Source organism: Primulina eburnea, chromosome 11 (assembly GCF_022965805.1).
Source record: "Primulina eburnea isolate SZY01 chromosome 11, ASM2296580v1, whole genome shotgun sequence".
NCBI lineage: Eukaryota > Viridiplantae > Streptophyta > Magnoliopsida > Lamiales > Gesneriaceae > Primulina > Primulina eburnea.
This window is the reverse complement of record NC_133111.1, coordinates 21,166,103-21,188,074: the sequence shown is the minus strand read 5'-3', so window position 1 is coordinate 21,188,074 and position 21,972 is coordinate 21,166,103. Positions and strand designations below refer to the sequence as shown.

Here is a 21,972-nt window from a genome sequence, read left to right as displayed (position 1 = left end):
ATTTTCTTCTTCACATAAAATGAAACATGTGGATAATTAAGTTGTCTAGTTGTGGTATTTTTTCAGAATATTTGACCAAGTAGTTTGAGAGATATGGTCAAAATACTAGAGCATGGTAAAACTGCCACTCCTTCGGTAACTTTAATTGTTGCTTAATTTGATCCCAATTGTGAGAGGATTTTTATCTCATGCTTGCCACCAATATTGTAGATATTAACATCAACTTTCTACAGGTCCAAGAATCATCTTAATCCCATTTGCAACGCCAAGGTTATTCTTGTTTTATCGAACCTGTAAAAATAGTAAAAACTTATAATTACACAACAACTTATATTTTATACAATTTATTATAAAACATATAATATTTAAAAATTTAATAAAACAAAAACTATATATTTATATTATAAAACATTTAATTAATGTACAATTTTTATGTTTATCACACCTCCCAACCAGCTTATTGCTAGTCCCTAGCAATTTAAGCGTTAATAGCAATACAATACATATTGATTAATTTAAATAGAAATGTAATCAGAACTATCTAAGTGTTTAAATAAAATTTGAAAACTGTCAAAGTTATATCAAGATCATCATAATTATAATTTATGAAATAATTTGAGATGATTAATTCAAAGCTTATTTTAGGTAGTTAAATGTACACGGCCTTCAGAAATTCCTAGTAAGAGTCTCAACTCCATATCCTCACAGGTTAATAAATGTTTCAATTTATGGCAACGATTTCTCTCATGGAGTTGGAATACAGATAAATGCTCAGAAAAATGGTTTACAAAATGCAGACAGACAAACGAGCCAAACTAATCAAAAGATAGAAAATCAATTGATTTAAAATCCAGTTGTTCTTATTATATTTTTTTTTTTCCTGATTTTTTTTTTTTTTTTTTTTTTACATCATGGAATCAGACTAAGTTTATGCTTTTTGACCACATATTTATTTAATTTGTACAATGTATTTCTCTCTTTCTTTTTTATATATTTTTTTATTTTTTTATTCTTATGAGAGAAAAATGGGTCGCAGCATATAACTTAAAAATTACATAGATCTTCAACATCTTTCTTTTTGTATTTTTCTTTTTTTTTTTTTTTTTCAGGAAATATATATATTTTTTTTCAAAATAAGAACTCAAGATCTAAACAATAGATAGTCTCTCTCATGATCAATAAAGGCTCGAAAGCTGTTTTCTCAGTCCTCTCCACTCACTCACAAAATATGTGTGAGTTCAAAAATTTTAGGCACTCTTATAAGGTATATCTTGGGCCATATACTTTACTACCTAATTTTATCACAATGGTTAATCACTCAAAAAAATTTCATAAATCATATTTTTATATTGATCAGAATATTAAAAATGACCTTTTTTCAAATAAAATTTAAACATTCTTAAATAGATTAATGCATGTTCTAATTTAAATCTTTCAAATATGTAATGTATGACATTTTTGCAAAAAATTACTAAGGTACAAACAATAAACATGGTTTTATTTTAAAATAATATTTAATTTTTTTTTTAAATTTGTTTTTTTTTTTTTTTATATGTGTTCTCCCCCCAATCAGAATATGACATTGTCCCTAATGTCAAAATAGCTATTAATAAAGAGTACATAATGAAAGAGATATCACCTGGAACTTTATTGAAGATAACAAACTGAAACAAACACAAACCAATCCACGACTTTTGAATCAATGATCCAACTTCCTTTTCTTACTGCTTGATTGCGACCAATTGATCTTTGTTATCATCGGATCAGGCTTATGAACAAAAGCTTCCAAATCATCAATTAATTGATCGGCAGTCGAAGCACAGATGAGCATCCGTCGTGAATTTTCTGAAATGAAATTCTGTTCCACAGCTTTATCAAGAAATGTCAACAAACTGTCATAATAATTATTGATATTCAACAAGCCCACGGGTTTATTATGGATATTAAGTTGTGCCCAAGAAACAGTGTGAAAAATTTCTTCTAATGTACCAAAACCACCTGGTAGTGCGATAAAAGCATCAGAATTTTCAATCATTTGAGTGATTCTTTCATACATAGAAGAAACTTTTAATTCCTCCCCAATCGTAACACCTGTAATATTTCCTTCAGCTAAAGCTATAGGAATAATACCCAATACCTGACTACCTCCAAGATGAGCAGATGTTGAAACAGATCCCATTAACCCAATATTACCTCCCCCATATACCAAGTGAATTTTTCTCTCAGCCAATATCTTTCCAAGATTATTCGCTGCTTCTACAAACACTTCATTTTTTCCAGGACTCGACCCACAAAATACACAAATATTTTTCAATGTTTGTGCAGAGGATCCAGTCATGTTTTTACTTTCCTTTTTTTTTTTTTTCTGCGAAAGTAGAAAGAAAGATGAGAGATTTTATAGGGGTAATATGTTATCATGACAAAACTATGGGTCACAGCTGTAAACAGAATAAATAGTAAAAAAATAATGACACACATGCTTATAAACAGTAGTGTGATTGTGGCTCACAATTTTCCTCTGGTTTTACGTCCAGAAACGGCTTCAACGCCTTCTATGAGTCGAGGATATGCTTCCCATCCAATTTTCTTATAAATTGGCAAACAGGGTCTTTTTTAGTCAGATTCCCAAGACTATGACGCTCATCTTGAAATTGTTTCCATAAACGGAGAAGTTCAATATGCACATGTCCACTAGAATGCGTCTCAAGAGTCAATAAGATGTTATCTAAAGACTCCTTACTCAGCCCATTCTTAATGAAATCAATTTTATCTTCTCTGTTATTGGAAACACATCCCAAAGATCTGCATCGTTTGTCACAAGTCCATCTTGCACACTTATGACAAACCCCTAAACTTTTGGCCCTTCGTTTTTTCGCATAAGTGCTTTTTCCTAATCCAGGCAAATACCGAATAAGCAATGATTGTGGAACTTCTCCTCCTAATCGGACCTTAGCTTCTATTACAAGACGAATATCTTCTGGAATTCCTTTTTGCATTAGTAATCTCAATCTTTCACACCTTCCTGCATAAATTTTTCTTAGAACATTTTCAGAAACAGAGGGAAAATATTTACAAATTTTTGAGAGAATTTCATTCATTTTGAAAAGAAAAGAAATGATTTTTTTTTTTAAATTTTTGTATCAGCAATTGTGGGAAACTGATTTAACCGACTATGAGAGTCACGGAGTACCGTTATCCGTCATTTAACCGGGAAAATAAAAAGATTAAGAAAACCTGAAATAAAAACAAACAATAATCAAATGCAACACAAAAAAAAAATCAAGGATCAGAAAGGGAAATAAACTCTTCTTGAAAGATTTCATTGTCCAAAAATGGTTTAAGCCTTTGTCCATTCACTTTAAAAACATCACCATTTTTAGGATTTTCAATATCCACAGCTCCATAAGGATACACATGCTTTATAACATATGGGCTTGTCCATCTTGATCGTAATTTTCCTGGGAATATGTGAAGTCGAGAATTATAAAGCAAAACTTTTTTACCAATCTCAAAAGATTTTCTAAGAATTGTTTTATCATGAAATGATTTGATTTTTGCTTTATAAATCCTTGAATTCTCATACGCATCATTTCTGAGTTCATCAAGTTCATTAAGTTGCAATTTACGCAATTTGTTGGCATCATCCATGCTTGAATTTAAAGTTTTTATCGCCCAATAAGCTTTATGTTCCAATTCCACAGGCAAATGACAATGTTTTCCATAAACCAACCTATAGGGAGACATATTCAATGATGTTTTAAAAGCTGTTCGATATGCCCACAGTGCATCATTAAGTCGCAGAGACCAGTCTTTTCTATTTGAGTTAACAGTTTTTTCCAAAATTTGCTTTATCTCCCTATTAGCTAATTCAACTTGTCCATTTGTTTGAGGATGATAAGGAGTTGTTACTTTGTGAGTAATACCATATTTTTTCATTAATGAAGCAAATGGTTTATTAACAAAGTGAGTTCCCCCATCACTTATCATAGCTCGAGGAATTCCGAATCTACTAAAAATATTTTCTTTCAAAAATTTGATGACGATTTTATGATCATTTGTTCGACATGGAATTGCCTCTATCCATTTGGAAACATAATCAACTGCAACTAAAATATACAAGTATCCAAACGACGGTGCAAAAGGTCCCATAAAATCTATTCCCCAACAATCAAATATTTCAATTTCAATGATAGGATTCAAAGGCATCATGTTTCTTTTTGAAATCGCACCCAATTTTTGACAATTTTCACAGATCTTGCAGATTTCGTGGGTGTCTTTAAACAAAGTGGGCCAATAAAATCCACACTGCAAGATTTTTGCAGCTGTTTTCTTTGAAGAAAAATGTCCCCCGCATGCTTCTGAATGACAAAATTTAATGACACTACTTACCTCATTGTCGGGTATGCAACGTCGAAAAATTTGATCCGGAAAATACTTGAACAGATACGGATCATCCCAATAAAAGTTTTTTACCTCATTCAAAAATTTTCTTTTATCTTGGGAACTCCATTGCGGTGGCATTTTTCCTGTCACAAGAAAATTTACTATGTTAGCAAACCAAGGTGTAGTAGTAACTGAAAATAGATGTTCATCAGGAAAATTATCGTTAATTGGTGTCATTTCAAAAGATGATCCTGTTACTAGTCTCGATAAATGATCGGCTACGACATTCTCGGTTCCTTTTTTATCTTTGATTACAATGTCAAATTCTTGGAGCAACAAAATCCATCGTATCAGTCGTGGCTTTGCATCCTGTTTGGTCAACAAATATCTAATAGCAGAATGATCAGTAAACACGATAGTTGTTGATCCAATCAAATAAGAACGAAATTTATCTAATGCAAATATTACAGCAAGTAGCTCTTTTTCAGTTGTGGAGTAATTCATTTGAGCATTGTTTAAAGTTCTACTTGCATAATATATCACATAAGGCTTACCGTTTCTTCTTTGACCCAATACTGCACCGACTGCATAATCACTCGCATCGCACATGATTTCAAATGGTAAAGACCAATCAGGAGGTTGCATGATAGGAGCTGATGTTAAATGTCGAATGATTTTATCAAAAGCATTTTGACATTCTTGAGTCCACTCAAATGCACTGTCTTTTGTTAAGAGGTTACAAATGGGTTTAGAGATTAAACTAAAGTCCTTTATAAACCTCCTATAAAATCCAGCATGTCCCAAAAATGAGCGAATTTCTTTAATGGTTTTTGGAGGGGGTAAATTGGCAATGACATCAACTTTTGCTTTATCGACTTCAATTCCATGAGATGACACGACATGTCCCAAAACAATTCCAGAAGTAATCATGTAATGACATTTTTCCCAATTTAAAATAAGACCTTTTTCCTCGCATCTTTTTAAAACTTTTTCCAAATTTTCAAGACAATTATCAAATGTATTCCCAAAAACAGTTAAATCATCCATAAAAATTTCCAAACAATTTTCAACCATGTCGCAGAAAATGCTTAGCATACATCTTTGAAATGTTGCTGGGGCATTGCATAAACCAAATGGCATCCTTCTGAATGCAAATGTTCCAAAAGGACATGTGAATGTAGTTTTTTCTTGATCTTCGAGTGCAATGGGAATTTGATAATAGCCTGAATATCCGTCAAGAAAACAGTAGTAGGGATGACCTGCTACTCTTTCTAAAATTTGATCCAAAAATGGTAATGGAAAATGATCTTTTCTAGTGGCGTCATTTAATTTTCTATAATCAATACACATCCGCCAACTAGATGGGACTCGACTTGTTAACAATTCACTTTTTTCATTTTTTATCACTGTGATGCCAGATTTTTTTTGGAACTACTTGTGTTGGGCTTACCCACTTACTATCAGAAATAGGGTAGATAATTCCAACATCAAGTAGTTTGAGAACTTCAGTTTTCACAACATCTTTCATGTGTGGATTTAATCTCCTTTGTGGTTGTTGAGATGTTTTTGCATTTTCTTCTAAGTGAATTTTGTGTGTGCAAATTAGTGGATTAATGCCCTTAAGATCTTTTAGTGTCCAACCAATTGCATTTTTATGTCTTTTAAGCATATCAACTAATTTACCTTCTTGATTACTTGAGAGTTTGGAAGAAATTACCACCGGATATGTTTCATCTTCTCCAAGAAATGCATACTTCAATTCTTCTGGCAAGGGTTTTAACTCCAATACTGGTGGTTCGTCTTTGTTCTCATATTTTTCATCAAATTCTTTCTCTGATCCTGGTAACGAGTGATACCTGAAAAAATCGTCAAGATCAATTTCAATATTTTCTTTAACAGTTTCAATTGAACAAATATCTAATTGATCACGAGTACTCCCTTCTTGAATGTTTTCTTCCACAAGAGTTTCAATAAGATTTTCATCTTCACTTTCATCTCCTTTGTCATGTGGTTGCTTACAAAGATTAAAAACATTGAGCTCCAAGGTCATGTTACCAAATGACAACTTCATTATTCCATTCCTGCAATTTATAAGAGCATTAGAAGTTGCTAAAAATGGACGACCTAAAATTACAGGAATTGCATTACAAGCTTCAATAGGTTGTGTATCTAAAACTATGAAATCGACAGGATATACAAAGTTATCAACTTGGACCAACACGTCTTCTACCATACCTCTTGGCACTTTAACAGATCTATCAGCAAGTAAAAGTGTTACCGAAGTAGGTTTTAACTCGCCTAGATTGAGTTCTTGATAAACTGAATATGGAAGTAAATTCACACTAGCTCCAAGGTCAAGCAAGGCTTTTTTAATCTTTCGTTCTCCAATAATACACGAAATAGTAGGACAACCAGGGTCTTTGTATTTCAAAGCATTATTATTTTGAATGATTGCACTTACTTGTTCGGCTAAAAATGCTTTCTTTTTCACATTCAATTTTCTTTTCACAGTGCACAAGTCTTTCAAAAATTTGGCATATGATGGTACCTGTTTTATTGCATCTAATAAAGGAATATTAACTTTTACTTGTTTAAAAATATCATATATATCAGAATTCAAATTTGATTTTTTTGTATTTTTCAATGCATGAGGGAATGGTGGTGACACTGTCTGTTGAACCTCCTCTTCGCAAGTTATGGGTTCCACTTCCTTACCCTTTGGAGTTGATTTATCATCATCTTCACAAGGTTCAAGAATGGATTTTTCCACAACCTTACCACTTCGAAGGGTAATAACAGATTTTACCTGATCCATCGGTTGAGTTCCAGAAGTTCCAATTTGTGTATGATGATCCTTGGGATTAGGCAGAGGTTGTGAAGGAAATTTACCTTTTTCATGAACATTAAGTGCAGATGCAAATTTAGCAAGAGTATCTTTCAAGTCTGTCATGGTTTGAGCAGTTTGAGTATTGATAGACTCTTGCTTTGCAATGAAAGAATTCAATGTATCTTCCAAATTTCTTTTCGGCGGAGGAACATAAGGTGCATAATTTTGAAAATTTTGTTGATTTTGAAAATGTGGTTGCGGAAATTGTGCAGCATTATCATTCCTCCAACTAAAATTTGGATGATTTCGCCAACCTGGATTGTAATTTTGAGAAAATGGTTCAAAATTTGGCCTTTTGAAATTGTTCAAAACATTGGCTTGCTCATGGAGACATTCTTTAAAAGAGGGCAAAGTGGGACAATCTTTTGTAAAATGATCACTTGTATCACAGATGTGACACACAATTTCTTGAACAGATTTTAATTGACCATTCTTTTTCAATTCAAGTGCCTCAACTTTTCTTGCCAAAGAGGTAAATCTAGCTTGAAGATCATGTTCATCTTTGAGAGTGTACATACCTCCACCAGATGTAGGAGATTGAATCTTGTTTGATGGTTCGATTGTACCTATAGTGTCCCAATTTTGAGCATTTTCAGCTAATGAATCGAGATACTCAATTGCCTCGTTCGGATCTTTATCTTCAAATGTTCCATTACACATAAATTCAACCATTTGCCTATCTTTAGGTGTTAAGCCTTCATAAAATTGAGAAACAACTCTCCAAATTTCAAAACCATGATGTGGACAAAGATTAAGCAATTCTTTGTATCTATCCCAACACTGATAAAAAGTTTCTCCTTGTTTTTGAGTGAAAGTGATGATTTGCCTTTTGAAAGAATTTGTTCTATGAGATGGAAAAAACTTTTTCAAAAATTGTTGTTGCAATTCATCCCAAGTTCGAATGGATCCCGATCTAAGATTTTGTAGCCAAGTTTTAGCTTTATCTTTTAAAGAAAAAGGAAAAAGCTTAAGGCGAATGGTGTTCATGCTACAATTTAGATCATTATATGTGTTGCACACTTCTTCAAACTCTCGTAAATGCATGTATGGATTTTCAGAATCTAAGCCATGAAAGTTGGGTAAAAGTTGGATAATACCAGGCTTAAAATTGAAATGAGATGCATCAGGGGGAAAAACTAGACATGAAGGTGCACTAGTACGTGTAGGATTCATGTGATCTCTAAGTGTTCTTCGTCTATCATGATCATGTTGAGATTGAATTTCATCTTCATTTTCTTGGATGGGTTCTTCCGCCATGTTTTGTAAAAATAAAGGGTTATTTCGAATGAGTCGACCACTAAGTGTACGTGACCAAATGCTCATGCAAATGCAAAACAAAAAGAAAAAAAAAAAAACACACAAAAGCAATAAAAAGAAAAATAAACTTTAAACAATATTAAATAGACTTAAAATTAAATTATACTTCCCCGGCAACGGCGCCAAAAACTTGTTGCGACTTTGATTGTTGCACTCCCAAGAGCAGGTTGTCCACAAGTAGTATAATTCGGTGAGTCCGAATATCGTATCCACAGGGAAGCTAAGGTAATTACAAGTCCACTACAATGTCTTTTTGTTTTTGTTTTTGTTTCTTTTTAATTTTAATTGAATCTTTAATGGGTAAATTTTAATTGTTCAAATTTAAATTTAAGTAGTTGAGATTAAAGGATCCACTCTTGGTATTTTAATAAAGTTAACATTAACGAACAATATTGAAATCCACTTAATAAAATGGTTCCAATATATTAAATAATCATATTTATATTATGTTATAAATTATAATCTTATAAGTACATAATATATACCAAAACTTATAAATGTGGTCAAGTATTTATTGTGCTATATATATTTGTAAACACTAAATCAAGGTTCCCACTTTAAATGGTTGGTAAAACCAAACAAACATTTAAATGGTACCAATAAATTAATACTATAATATATTCATATATAATAAATCAAGGAATCCAAGTTAAATGGTTGGTAAAACCAAACTAACATTTAAATGGTTCCAAGAATTTAGTATTATAATATATTTATATATAATAACTCAAGGCATCCATTTTAAATGGTTGGTAATACCAAACTAACATTTAAATGGTTCCAAGAATTTAGTGTAACATATAGCAACAATAAATCAAAACTCCCACTTATAAGTAGGGTATAAAAATGCTTAAAGAAATAAATATAACATAAACAATAAATAATGATTAAATAATATAAAACATAGATTCTTACCTTATAATAACCTTATTATCATGCCAAGAGCTTCACCTTATCATCTCAACTTTAGGAAGTTAGCTATTCATTATTCAAAGTGTAAAACTTTGAATATGAAATTAACATGCTAATTATATTTAAATGAAGAAATAAAAGAAAAATATAGAGAGAAATATTATGAACTCAAAGATTTGTTCATAGAATGAGGGATATCTCAATACATTACAATGCACCCCTATTTATAGCCAAATTTGGGGAGACAACCACAAATAAAATATTATTTTTTACACATAAGTCTTCATTGGTGTTCCAAGAAATTAATATTATATTGCACATCACTTTTGACAAGCATCTTCTCCGAATTTTCTTCTTCACATAAAATGAAACATGTGGATAATTAAGTTGTCTAGTTGTGGTATTTTTTCAGAATATTTGACCAAGTAGTTTGAGAGATATGGTCAAAATACTAGAGCATGGTAAAACTGCCACTCCTTCGGTAACTTTAATTGTTGCTTAATTTGATCCCAATTGTGAGAGGATTTTTATCTCATGCTTGCCACCAATATTGTAGATATTAACATCAACTTTCTACAGGTCCAAGAATCATCTTAATCCCATTTGCAACGCCAAGGTTATTCTTGTTTTATCGAACCTGTAAAAATAGTAAAAACTTATAATTACACAACAACTTATATTTTATACAATTTATTATAAAACATATAATATTTAAAAATTTAATAAAACAAAAACTATATATTTATATTATAAAACATTTAATTAATGTACAATTTTTATGTTTATCAGCAAACCCGGCACAACATCCTCAAACACATCAGCAAACTCCCTCACAACATCGATATTATCTATATTCAACTTAATCATTCATCCACATCCACAATAGAAGCCAGAAATACATCACAACCTCTACACATCAACTTCTCAGCCTCAAGACAAGAAATAAAAGGAAGGACCAGCGAAGTACCTGCACTGGCGAGCATACCTTCCTTATTGCCATCATCTGCAAATGACACCGTCTTAGCAACGCAATCAATCACTGCACGATAAGTCGAAAGCCAATCCATGCCAAGAATAACATCAAATGCAACCATAGGGATAACAATCAAATCAGCAAAGACCACTCGCTCATCGATACGAACAGAGCACGCATACACAATCGATGTCGGGCAAAACACATCCCCCGAAGGCAAAACAACATTAAACTGGAGGGGAATAACAGAAGGAACTATACCCAAAGATCTCAAAAACAATTCAGACATAAAAGAATGAGTAGCACCAGTATCAATCAATGTCGTAGCTACTCTGCCTGAAATCAAAATAGTGCTAGAGATCACAGAAGAATCATGGTTTATACCTTCCTTGGTCATCGTAAAGATACGACCCTGCACTTTATCCTTGCTCGCTCCCCTTGGACAATCTTTAGCAATGTGGCCTGCAGTGCCACAACGATAACAAATATGAGTGCCAAATCTGCACTCTCCTCGATGATGTCTGCTGCATTTAGGACACAGCGGCTTCTCAGGATCAACTGGAACTGGCGGTGGTCTAGGACTCGATTCCATCTTGCCCTTCCCTTTGAAACGATCCTTGCCTCTCTGATTCGAGCCCTGGCCTCTCTGAGCAATAGCTTGATGCCTCTCCTGCCTCTCTCTGGCGATATCCTTCTCGTCTTGTTCAGCCAATAACGCCTTTGACACAATCTCTTTGAAAGTCACAGCCTTGGACATGTTGATATATCTCCTGATCTCTACACGAAGACCTCGAATGAAATTCGCACCTTTTTCCTTGTCGTTTGAAGCAATGTACGGAGCAAACAGGCAACCCTCTTCGAACTTCAGAATATAATCATCCACATTCATGCTTCCCTGACGAAGCTCCAAGAATTTTGTCATTTTCCTCGCTCGAAGTGCGTCGGGAAAATACTTGTCATAGAACAGGTCTGTGAACTCTTGCCACTTCAAAGCTGAAACATCGACACCAACCTTAGTGGAATTCCACCAGATACGTTCAGTCTTTACCAACATGAATACTGCACAGCTGATCCTGTCTTTATCTTCATACTGGAGATGGTCGAAGATTGCTTCAAGCGCTTTGACCCACTCGACAGCCACTAACGGATCAGTGCTACCTGCGAATTCCGGTGGATCCATTCTCTTAAAAGCAGAAAAGACGGCATTAGTGCCAACTGCCTGAGCTACTTGGCCTCTCACTTGGCCTCTACCCTGTCCTGTTCCTTGCAATCAAAGCAGCTGCTGAATCTGCTCGCTATGGACTTTGGCCTGCTCTTTAAGCAACTTGCCGAACTCGTCGACAACTCTCGAGGAAGAACTATCCTCACTCTCTGACGCCTTACGCTTAGGAGGCATACTCTACAATGTGCTCACAAAAGACATATCAATAGATAACAATGAATAGATGCAAAAGAAAACATACCAGGATAGTTGAAAGTAGACGAAGTCATGTGCATTGGTCCGAAGAACGGTGCTCTGATACCACTAAATGTGACACCTCGACCCGTTTACAATAACATAGCAGCGGAATTTAAAATTTTCTTTCAAATGGAAGGAGTTTCAAAATACATTACCATAAAATGTTTTAAGGTAAATACATGATTATTCAAATGATATAACGAAAATACAAAATATCATTCCTATGATCATGTTCCAAAAATTCTTGCATAATAACATCTTCCTTCCAACTTCGTATGCATATGACTCCGGGCCACAATCAACGTCCTGGTCCGTCGCTCTTAACTGCATCACATAAAATAACTGAAATGAGTATAAAACTCAGAAAGTGGAACTCTTACATAGCAATGATACATAGTATACTGTGTAAAACATGGCTTTGAAAACATTAAATACCATCAACTCTGAAACATGAATATCATAGTAATAGCATAACAATGAGATGGTATTTCTTTTTACTATGGTGGATTGATATCAATAGTATCTCTGTCTGTGGTGCTCGTAACCCATCGATACAAATCGACAACTCTGAGGGATATAAGCCTATGGTCGTTGATCAACTAATTGCATCCAATCTCTGACTATGTATCTATCAATCCATAAAACATTTAAAATCTTTCTTTGGGACATTTCATCAAACACTTTGATATTCTTTCTCTTTTGTATTCCCTTCTCATAGTGGAGACATCAATTGCCTCCACAATATGAAACAAAGGTATCAATACATAATAGTGAATCAAATGAAGGGAATAACACAATAAAACCTTTGAAACACAATACATATATAATCATGTGAGCACAAGGGATGAAATTCAACTTACAACCACTAGAAACCTTGAATCTAAACTCTTGGTACACCACCTACAACAATAAACCATAAATTACACCATCATCATCTCAATAACCAAAAACCCATGTCAATTAACCCATAAATCCAACCAAATCGACAAACACATAACATCTCTCCCCCAAAAGCAAGAAATAACTAAACCAAAAGACTTACCTTAGCTCCTTGAACAACCAAGAACCTTTATTTCTCAACAAATAACCACCAAGATGCAAGAATCAAAGGTAGAAAATGAAAGAAATGAGGGAAGCCCTAGGCTCTAAGGAGAGATATTTCGAAAATGAGGGAAAAGAAGTGAAGGAAATGAACTCAACTCATCCAATTTATCACTTAAAAATCCGAAATCCAACTATGATGTGCGCGACCGCGGGTGCGCTCCAACATGCACCGCGGGTGCGCTAACCTCACGGCTTCCCAACAGTTCCTTAAAAATCACGACCGCAGGTGCGGTCCTAACACTACCGCGGGTGTGGTGCCATCACCGCGGGTGCGGTACTAATACACCGCGGGTGCGGTGAAGCTACGGGAAAAACACCAATTTCCAAGAATTACGACCGCGGGTGCGGTCATGCACTGAGCGCGGGTGCGGTCTGGTCACGGCCAAGACAAAATCTAAAGCAACTAAAATCGAACCGAAACGCTTATACAACACAACCACCATCAATAAATATCAACCAGGCCACAAAACAATAATAACCAACAACACTATAACCCATAAACACAACTCTTAACATCTAAATCACATAACCCAATAAACATACGAAAACTTAAACCGTACCGTACACCAGGCTCGGCTATTACAATGATTCTTCAAATCCGTACCATTGCATAATATTGCTTTTACCTATCTTCTTCGTTCATTTTCCTTTGTTGTATCTACAAAGATTATGTAATATGTTCAGATTCCATCAATTTAAATACTTTTTGAATATATATCTGTCAACTTTTATTTAAAATAGAAGAATCTAATGTATTTTTTTTTTAAATTTCAGTTTGCAGGATGCATCAAGAACCAATATTACAACCAATCTCAATATGATGAGGTCAGAAGTGAATGGAGTGAATTTGTCTACTCTTATGTAGGTGCTTAAATAAATGGTGCATGTTGGGATATATATTTTGTTTGTCATTGTGGATTTTTGGATATACTTTTGGATTTGTGGATATATTTTTGGGTTATTTGTGGATTGATGAATATGTAATAGTGGATTCGTGGATATTCATCATTTTTAGATAGATAATTTATGAATTTAATTATATTAGTGTAACGCCCCAGATTCGACGACTGTCCTCACTGTACCAAGACGAGTCTTTCCAGCGTGCTTATGTCCTCACTCACACGCACCCTGGGAAACTTCCCATGTGGGGACCCGGGCTCTAAATCAAATTCTATCTGGGATTAAATGGATCTGTGAGAAAATGTGGGTCAAATTTTTGCTTTTTAACATTAAATCAAATGTATATAAACAAGCATAAGATCTTTCTTTATTAAATTACAACACACATAATGTACCAACATAATATACGTGTCTTGTTCTAGTACATTTAAACAAACTAGTGTTTAATACAATTTACAGTCTACACGTAATACAAGTCGGATAAACACTACTAGCAGTCCTCTGCGCCTGAAGTCACCACTCTAACTCGATCTCATCTCTGTCGTGACCCTGATCCTGCCCCACCTGTTGTTATGCACACATACAGACATAACAACAGCCGGAAACTCCGGTGAGAACACATCCTAGTATAAAACATGTATACATGCATATGCATAATAAAATCATAAAACACAATATCATGCATATGATCTAAATCATAGGTTCCATAGTCTATGAAACCAATCTATAAAACATGCAATGCAAATCAACTCATGTCTTGACTCTACTCTAGGGATCCCGGGGTGAATAAGACGTAACTGTCTGTTACCTACCCTCCCAATCGGGGTAACTGTACGTTTCATTCCTAGACTTCGGTCGTGTCTGTATCGAATGTCTACAATCGGAGGAAGTCTGCTTCTATGCGTCGATACACCGAACGTCTAGTTTTGACAACTCTATTAATGAGTCTCCTATCTCAATGCTTGAATATAAATCTATAAACAAAGCATTATCATATCAGGAGATTTGAATGTAATCTATAAACAAATCAAAACATATCAAAACATAAACAATAAATCTAGTATGTGATTTGGTTGGGAAACTCCAATCAGATCTGATTCGAGTCGTGTCTTCCCTATAATCACATGAATTATACCTTTCTTGTCGAACAATATGTCGTAGTCACAGTCTCGAGTTTAAAGTGGCCAATACAAATCTGAAATGGCAATGTCTAGATGTCATCTATCCATATATATAACTCAAAGCAACTTATATACAATTCAGTAATCGATTCTGATACAATTTGTCGGCATAATAGCGTAATATTCGATATCGGTCATATCAACACTACAAAATCCATCTCACAATTCATAATTCTTATCATAATCGCATCTCAACAATTCATACTCCTCAAGAACACAATATACCATGCTAAAAATTCATAACAATCGGATAACATATCCGTTTTTCGATCCAGGTTGCGAATATACTATGCTCAACATATCAAGAACACATGTTAATCATCATATCTAATTTTCCCCAACATGTATATTTCAAAACAAGCTGAAAGTGAGGAATACGCACATCCTTTTGAAGCTCTTGAGGAGAGGAATACAAATCTATGCTTATATTGAAGTTTGGATGAATATCTCTTGCACAATTTCAAGTCTAGCACAAGAAAACTTGAAGGAATTCCACCCTTGTTCTCGGTTCCCAGTTGCTGAAAATGGGAGAGAATGAATCAGCAATGCATCTATGTATATACCCTGCCATGTGTCAACTCAAGGAGCAAAGGTGTATTTCTCACATGTAGCACCGCGGGTGCAGTCATTCCTACACCGCGGGTGCACCATGCTCTCGGCACCATTTTCATTTTTCAGAAAATAGCGACCGCGGGTGCGGTACATATCACACCGCGGGTGCGGTCACACCACCACAGGTGCGGTCCTTCTCGCACCGCGGGTGCGGTCTTGCTTCGAATAAAATTTCCTACCCTACTGGACATCGACCGCGGGTGCGGTCTCTCCTAACACCGCGGGTGCGGTGTGGCTTCGGCATGCCTTTCAAAAATCAGAATTTTATGACCGTGGGTGCACTCCTGTTCTAAGCGCGGGTGCGGTCTATCAATACTCTAATTTCTCATGTCTTTCTCCCCTCATTGTACGTCATGCATTCTCATATATTCCGAGTCTCACGTCAATGAAGATTAATAATCTCAAGCCTTACATTTCTCCCCCTCTAAGAAATGATCTCGTCCTCGAAATCGCAGGCAATCTATCAAATCATACATGAAAAGTAATATAATCAAGTCTGAAGAATTACTTACATCATGTAAATAACTCGGGATGTTTTTGTCTCATATCTGTTTCCGTCTCCCAAGTCGCTTCTTCGATGCCATGTCGACTCCACTGGACTTTCACTAGCGGAATAATCTTCGTTCTGAGCTGCTTCTCTTTCCGATCAAGAATCTGTATCGGTTGCTCGACATAACTCAAGGTCTGATCAAGCTCCGCTTCGTCAGGGTGAATGACATGAGAAGTATCTGGCATATATCTACGCAGCATCGATACATGGAAAACGTCATGTATCCCAGATAAAGAAGGAGGAAGAGCAAGTCGATATGCTCGATCGCCAATCTTCTCCAGAATCTCGTATGGACCGATGTATCTAGGAGACATCTTTCCACACTTGCCAAATCTGACAACGCCTCTGAAAGGAGAGATCTTTAGAAACACTTTGTCTCCTTGCTCGAATACTAACGGCCTACGTCTGATATTGGCGTATTTCGCTTGTCTATCCTGTGCCGTCTTCATTCTTTTCTGAATGATCTTCACTTTCTCAATCATCTCACGTATCATATCAGGCCCAAGTTCTGGTACCTCATATACATCATCCCAGTACTGCGGAGATCTACACTTCTTACCATATAAAGCTTCAAACGGTGCCATCTCGATGCTCGTCTGATAGCTGTTATTGTAAGAGAATTCGCAAAGAGGTAGGGAATCTTGCCAACTAGTGCCAAAATCTAGCACTACGGCTCTTAACATATCCTCTAAAGTCTGGATAGTCCGCTCCGACTGTCCATCTGTCTGAGGATGATAAGCAGTGCTCAGGTGTAAAGTCGTACCCAAAGCCTACTGCAAACTGTGCCAGAAGTGTGAAGTAAATCGTGGATCACGATCTGATACGATAGACTTCGGCACACCATGCAATCTGACAACCTCCCTGACATACAACTCTGCCATTTCATCATGACGATATGTCATTCTGTATGGGATAAAGCATGCTGATTTGGTCAATCGATCAATAATGACCCAAATCGCATCACAGCCCCGGGAAGAACGAGGTAACTTCGTCACGAAATCCATGGAAATGTGATCCCATTTCCATTCTGGAATAGACAAACTCTGAAATAAACCTCCGGGCTTCTTTCTTTCAGCAGTTCACCTGTTGGCAGTTCAAACACTTTGACACAAATTCGGCGATATCTGTCTTCATCTGTTTCCACAAGAACTGTGTCTTCAAATCATTATACATCTTCCTGCCTCCAGGATGAATGCTGAACCGACTACAGTGCGCTTCTGACATAATCTGTTGTTTTAAATCTTAAACATCTGGCACTACAAGACGGTTGGTTATTCACGTATAGTACAAAATCATGTACCTGGTACTCTGAAATATGCTTTGATCTGACCATATAAATCGATCTCTGGACATTCGGATCACTTCTTTGTGCTACTTTGATCCTTCTAATCAAGTTTGGTTCAACTTGAATCGTAGAAATTCTCAAGGGTTTACTCTCTGTGTCAAATGTCAGTCTAGATAAACAGCAATCTTCAACTAGATTCGAGACACCTATCGTCGACAAGGATAGGGAACATACCTTTCAACTCAAGGCATCTGCTGCTGCATTTGACTTCCCTGGATAGTACTTGATCTCACAATCAAAGTCTTTCAACAAATCGAGCCATCTGCGTTGTCTCTGTTAGAGTAGATGCCCTGCAAGCCACCGGTTGGCTAGGGAATTTATTGACTCAAGTGAAATAAACAGTCTTTATTTTAATATAATTTAACTTTTAATGGTTTCGTTATACTTTATCTGTATACCCATGCAATCAGCATAGATAAAGTCCTTCATTATGCTTAATACAAATGAATCGTAATTCGATGTTGAAACTCATTTGTAAACACTGCATATTCTAAATTCGTTCCTAGTCGATTCAGCCGCCTAAAAAATGGATAAAGGTCGCTTGAGCTCGAGACTAGCATCTGTGATGTTGTGTACTGCGTTTCTTGGTAAGGGCATAGAGATGTCCAAACATGCAGATGGGTAGTCATATTATGATTATACCGAACAACCCTCCATGGGACTTTCCAAGTGGTTATCATTCATCGAGAGGATAAGTCAGTGGTTATAATTGTACACCATTAGTCCTTACGACCCGGGACAACACTGAGGCTCTATATGCTAGGGCTGTGCTTTGACTCGTTTACCGGCTCCAGGAGAGTCATCAGGTGGCGAGGTTGGGTACAGTTGCGACACATATAGGAGCCAGTGCATTGTAGTCGGGGATTCACCGCTCACCTACAGGTGTGGATATCCTATGTGATCTAATGAAATAATAGTGCATGGAATCTCTGGCCAGAGTACGAGATGTACGTTGGAGAAGGAGTTATCCAAATAGTACACGCGATGCCACTATTATAGTTATCACATAGTTATCGAATTAATATGCAACCCTCGATGAACCAATGGTTGCAGATTCGATCGGGATATATGAGATGAAGGGACCGTACTGTACGTTAATCATAATCGACTGGTTCTTGCAGGCACTATCAGTGATACCTAGGGGATCATGGGGCGATGCTACTAGACGCTTTTACCATGATCTGATGGGTGCAATCAGAAATGAGTTCTGACATTCTTGATCAAGGTATTGATGAAAAGAATGGGGCTAACTAGGGTAAGCCCGAATAAAGGATTATGTCCTGAATCACAAAGAGTTGTGAACCCACGGCTAGCTGTATCCCTGAACCATTGAGGGTCACACAAGTACTGGATTGTTTGTTCCCGTTGAGAGAATAAATTCAAGGAGTTGAATTTATATTATGATATAGTAAATTCAAGGAGTTGAATTTAAGATAATTAAATTTTGAGAAAATAAATTCAAGGAGTTGAATTTATGATATAGTAAATTCAAGAAGTTGAATTTATGAAATTTGGAGAGAATAAATTCAAGGAGTTGAATTTATAAAATTTATAATTTAATTTATTAAACTCAAATGTTGGGTTTATTAAATATTAAATTTTGGAGGTGATAGAAATTCAAGGAGTTGAATTTATAATTTAAATAATAAATTCAAATATTGAATTTATAATGTATTTAATTTATTAAGGTCAAGAGTTGAGTCGATTAATTAATAAATTAAATATGGTGGATAATATGTTTAATAGGGCTTGTAGGAGTACAAGTCCAACATATTAAATAATTAAAGTTATTAATAGGCCTTGATTAATGGATTAAACTAGTGTGACTAGCCCAATTAATTAATCAAGCCCATTAAGGTTAATTAGGAAATTTAGGTCAAGATTATTGTGTTTAAGGAAATAAATATATATATTGACCTAGCCTCCACTAATTGGGTGTGATTCACGAGAGGCACACACAAAATTCCTCCATAATATTTTGGCCATTTTTCAAGAAAAATAATTTTGAGTCTTCTCTCAAAATTTTGATCTCAACGTAAAAACTTCTTTCAAATATTCTAGTGCTATTTGAAAGAGGAACAAATCTTCTAGTTGTGGACCTAATTAGAAGAATCGAAGAAAGTTCGTTGGGATTCATCAAGAGGTAATCTGTTTATACCGGATTAGTTGGAGCCAAGTGATTTAATTCACAAAGGTATAATCTTTAACATCCTATGAATGTTTCTGTTAAAATCATACGAGCGCCCAAAAAATATCTTGAATGTCAAGATCATAAATTTTTTTAAAACTTCAGCTGCGTTTGGGCGTGTAGAAACCGAGATCCAACAGTGGTATCAGAGCCAAGGTTTTTCTAAATCGTATGGTTTGATATTGAATAATTTATTTCTAACCACACTAGAAAATTTTTCAGAAAATTGATGCGCCACGAAAATTTAATTTTCCAGATTTTCGAAAAAAAAAAAATTAAAATCTGCCCGGAACTGTTCCGGGCAGTCGGCCCGCGCACGGCAGCGCGCAGCATGCGCGCAGGCGCCGGACGCCTGCGCGCCCCGCGCTAGCGCAGGCGTCGGACGCCTGCGCGCCCCGCGCTATCGCAGGCGCCGGACGCCTGCCGCACAGCGCTAGCGCAGGCGGCCGACGCCTGCGCGCGGCATCGGCGCGCCTCGCGCGCACAGGGCCGCTGCCGCTGCCCGAAAAGTTCGGGCAGCGGGCGGGCAGTGGGCGGGCGGCTGACCGGGAGCGTCTCGGGAAGCGGCGAATAATGGGCTTGAATAGTTTGAGCCTAGGGTGCGATTTTCTGATTTTTCAAATTTTTGGGTAAAATTGATATTTTTAAAAATTGGTTCAATTTTTAGTTTGGAAATTAATTTTTGAAAAATAATAATTTTCTTGTGAAATATATAAATATAATATGATTTTAATTATTTATGGTAAAAATGAGTTTTTACAAGAAATCAATTATTATTGATTTAATTGGAAATTAAATAAAGGAGTTTATTTAATTTATTAAATCTTTTAATAATTGTGGTGGTTAGTGATAAAATTATTAGATATATGATTGATCAATTAATTAAATTGTTTAATTAAATTGATGTTAATATTTGATATTAAATGCATGAAGGATGATCGATAGCCTTAACCAATGTGTTAGGTGTATGTTAGGATATTTTACTGTTTTATTCGTTTTTTTTAATATTTGATATTATTAAAGTGGGCCTGGTTTATGGCCCGTTCCACCCCCATGAGATGTATCATTTATGTGCCATGGCTATTTAAATGTAATTATTAGAAATAGTGGGAGATCAAGACTGGAAGATGGTGGGCCCGATGAACGAGATGAAGACATGTAAAATATTGGAAGCTCTTGTAATAGTTGCATTTGCATCCCTGCATCCACCTAGGTTTTGGACATGGATCCATGTTTGGCTCACATGGATCTAATAGTGTTGGCGATCGATCATCCTTATTTATTGTTGAATGTCATATTATGATATATGTAATATATAGTAGTATGCATGTATGTATATTATTATATAATATATTATGATATATGTAATATATAGTAGTATGCATGTATGTATATTATTATATAATATAGTTGCATGAATCCGGCAAACATACAAACTCGTGTCACGCGATTTTAAAACTAAAATGATGAGACAATTTTAAAATTAAAATCCCTCATTTTGAATATGATTCAAAGTTTATATCAAACCGGAAAAGTAAAAAACTAAAAGAGTTTAATTTTTCCTTGCCTTCCATCAACCGTGGTTGCATGTTGATCGCTACCAGCGCACAGTGTCTGGCTCATATTATTGTGGAGGCCTGGACGCCGGAAAGCTGTGACTTCCACCGGACATATGATGTGAATTGAGTGGAACTCCCATGACTTCGGCTCATATTATTGGGGGAACTCATGGCGACCGTCTACTACAATTCAATATTGATGGGTCAGTTTGACACGCGAAAATAAACGGCGTCATATTATTGGGTCCTTATTAAACGTGAGGCAAAACACGCAGAGGTTGCATAGGGATGCAATTGGATTCTACCTTTTAGAAATTATAATTGGCTGATATTATTCGGGATTATTTGATCTACGAATTAATTATGTTATTGATTAATGTTTTCGTAATTTTCGTGCTCTTAATTTGGCCAATTATTTGCATGTTTGTTGTTTAATCTTGACTCGAAAGAGAATAGATTAAATTTGGCTTCAAAAATATTAATCAACACACGGTTAAATCGACTAGAATTAGTATTCGGTTTCAATGTGCGATTTTAGGCGACAGCTGTGATTCCATCGTTGAATAATGCATTTTTGTTTGATTAAATTCAATTAGAAATAA

General features: G+C 35.6%; 1 long non-coding RNA gene across 2 annotated transcripts in view; it reads left to right on the top strand.

The window, feature by feature from the left end:
* LOC140805183 (uncharacterized) overlaps positions 1-13,961 on the top strand; it is a 66,130-nt gene extending 52,169 nt beyond the window's left edge. For both annotated transcript variants that reach the window (XR_012112285.1, XR_012112284.1), the window contains one exon: positions 13,810-13,961. This is a non-coding gene — a long non-coding RNA (uncharacterized lncRNA). The remainder of the gene's footprint in view (positions 1-13,809) is intronic.
* The last annotated feature ends 8,011 nt before the right edge of the window (positions 13,962-21,972 follow it).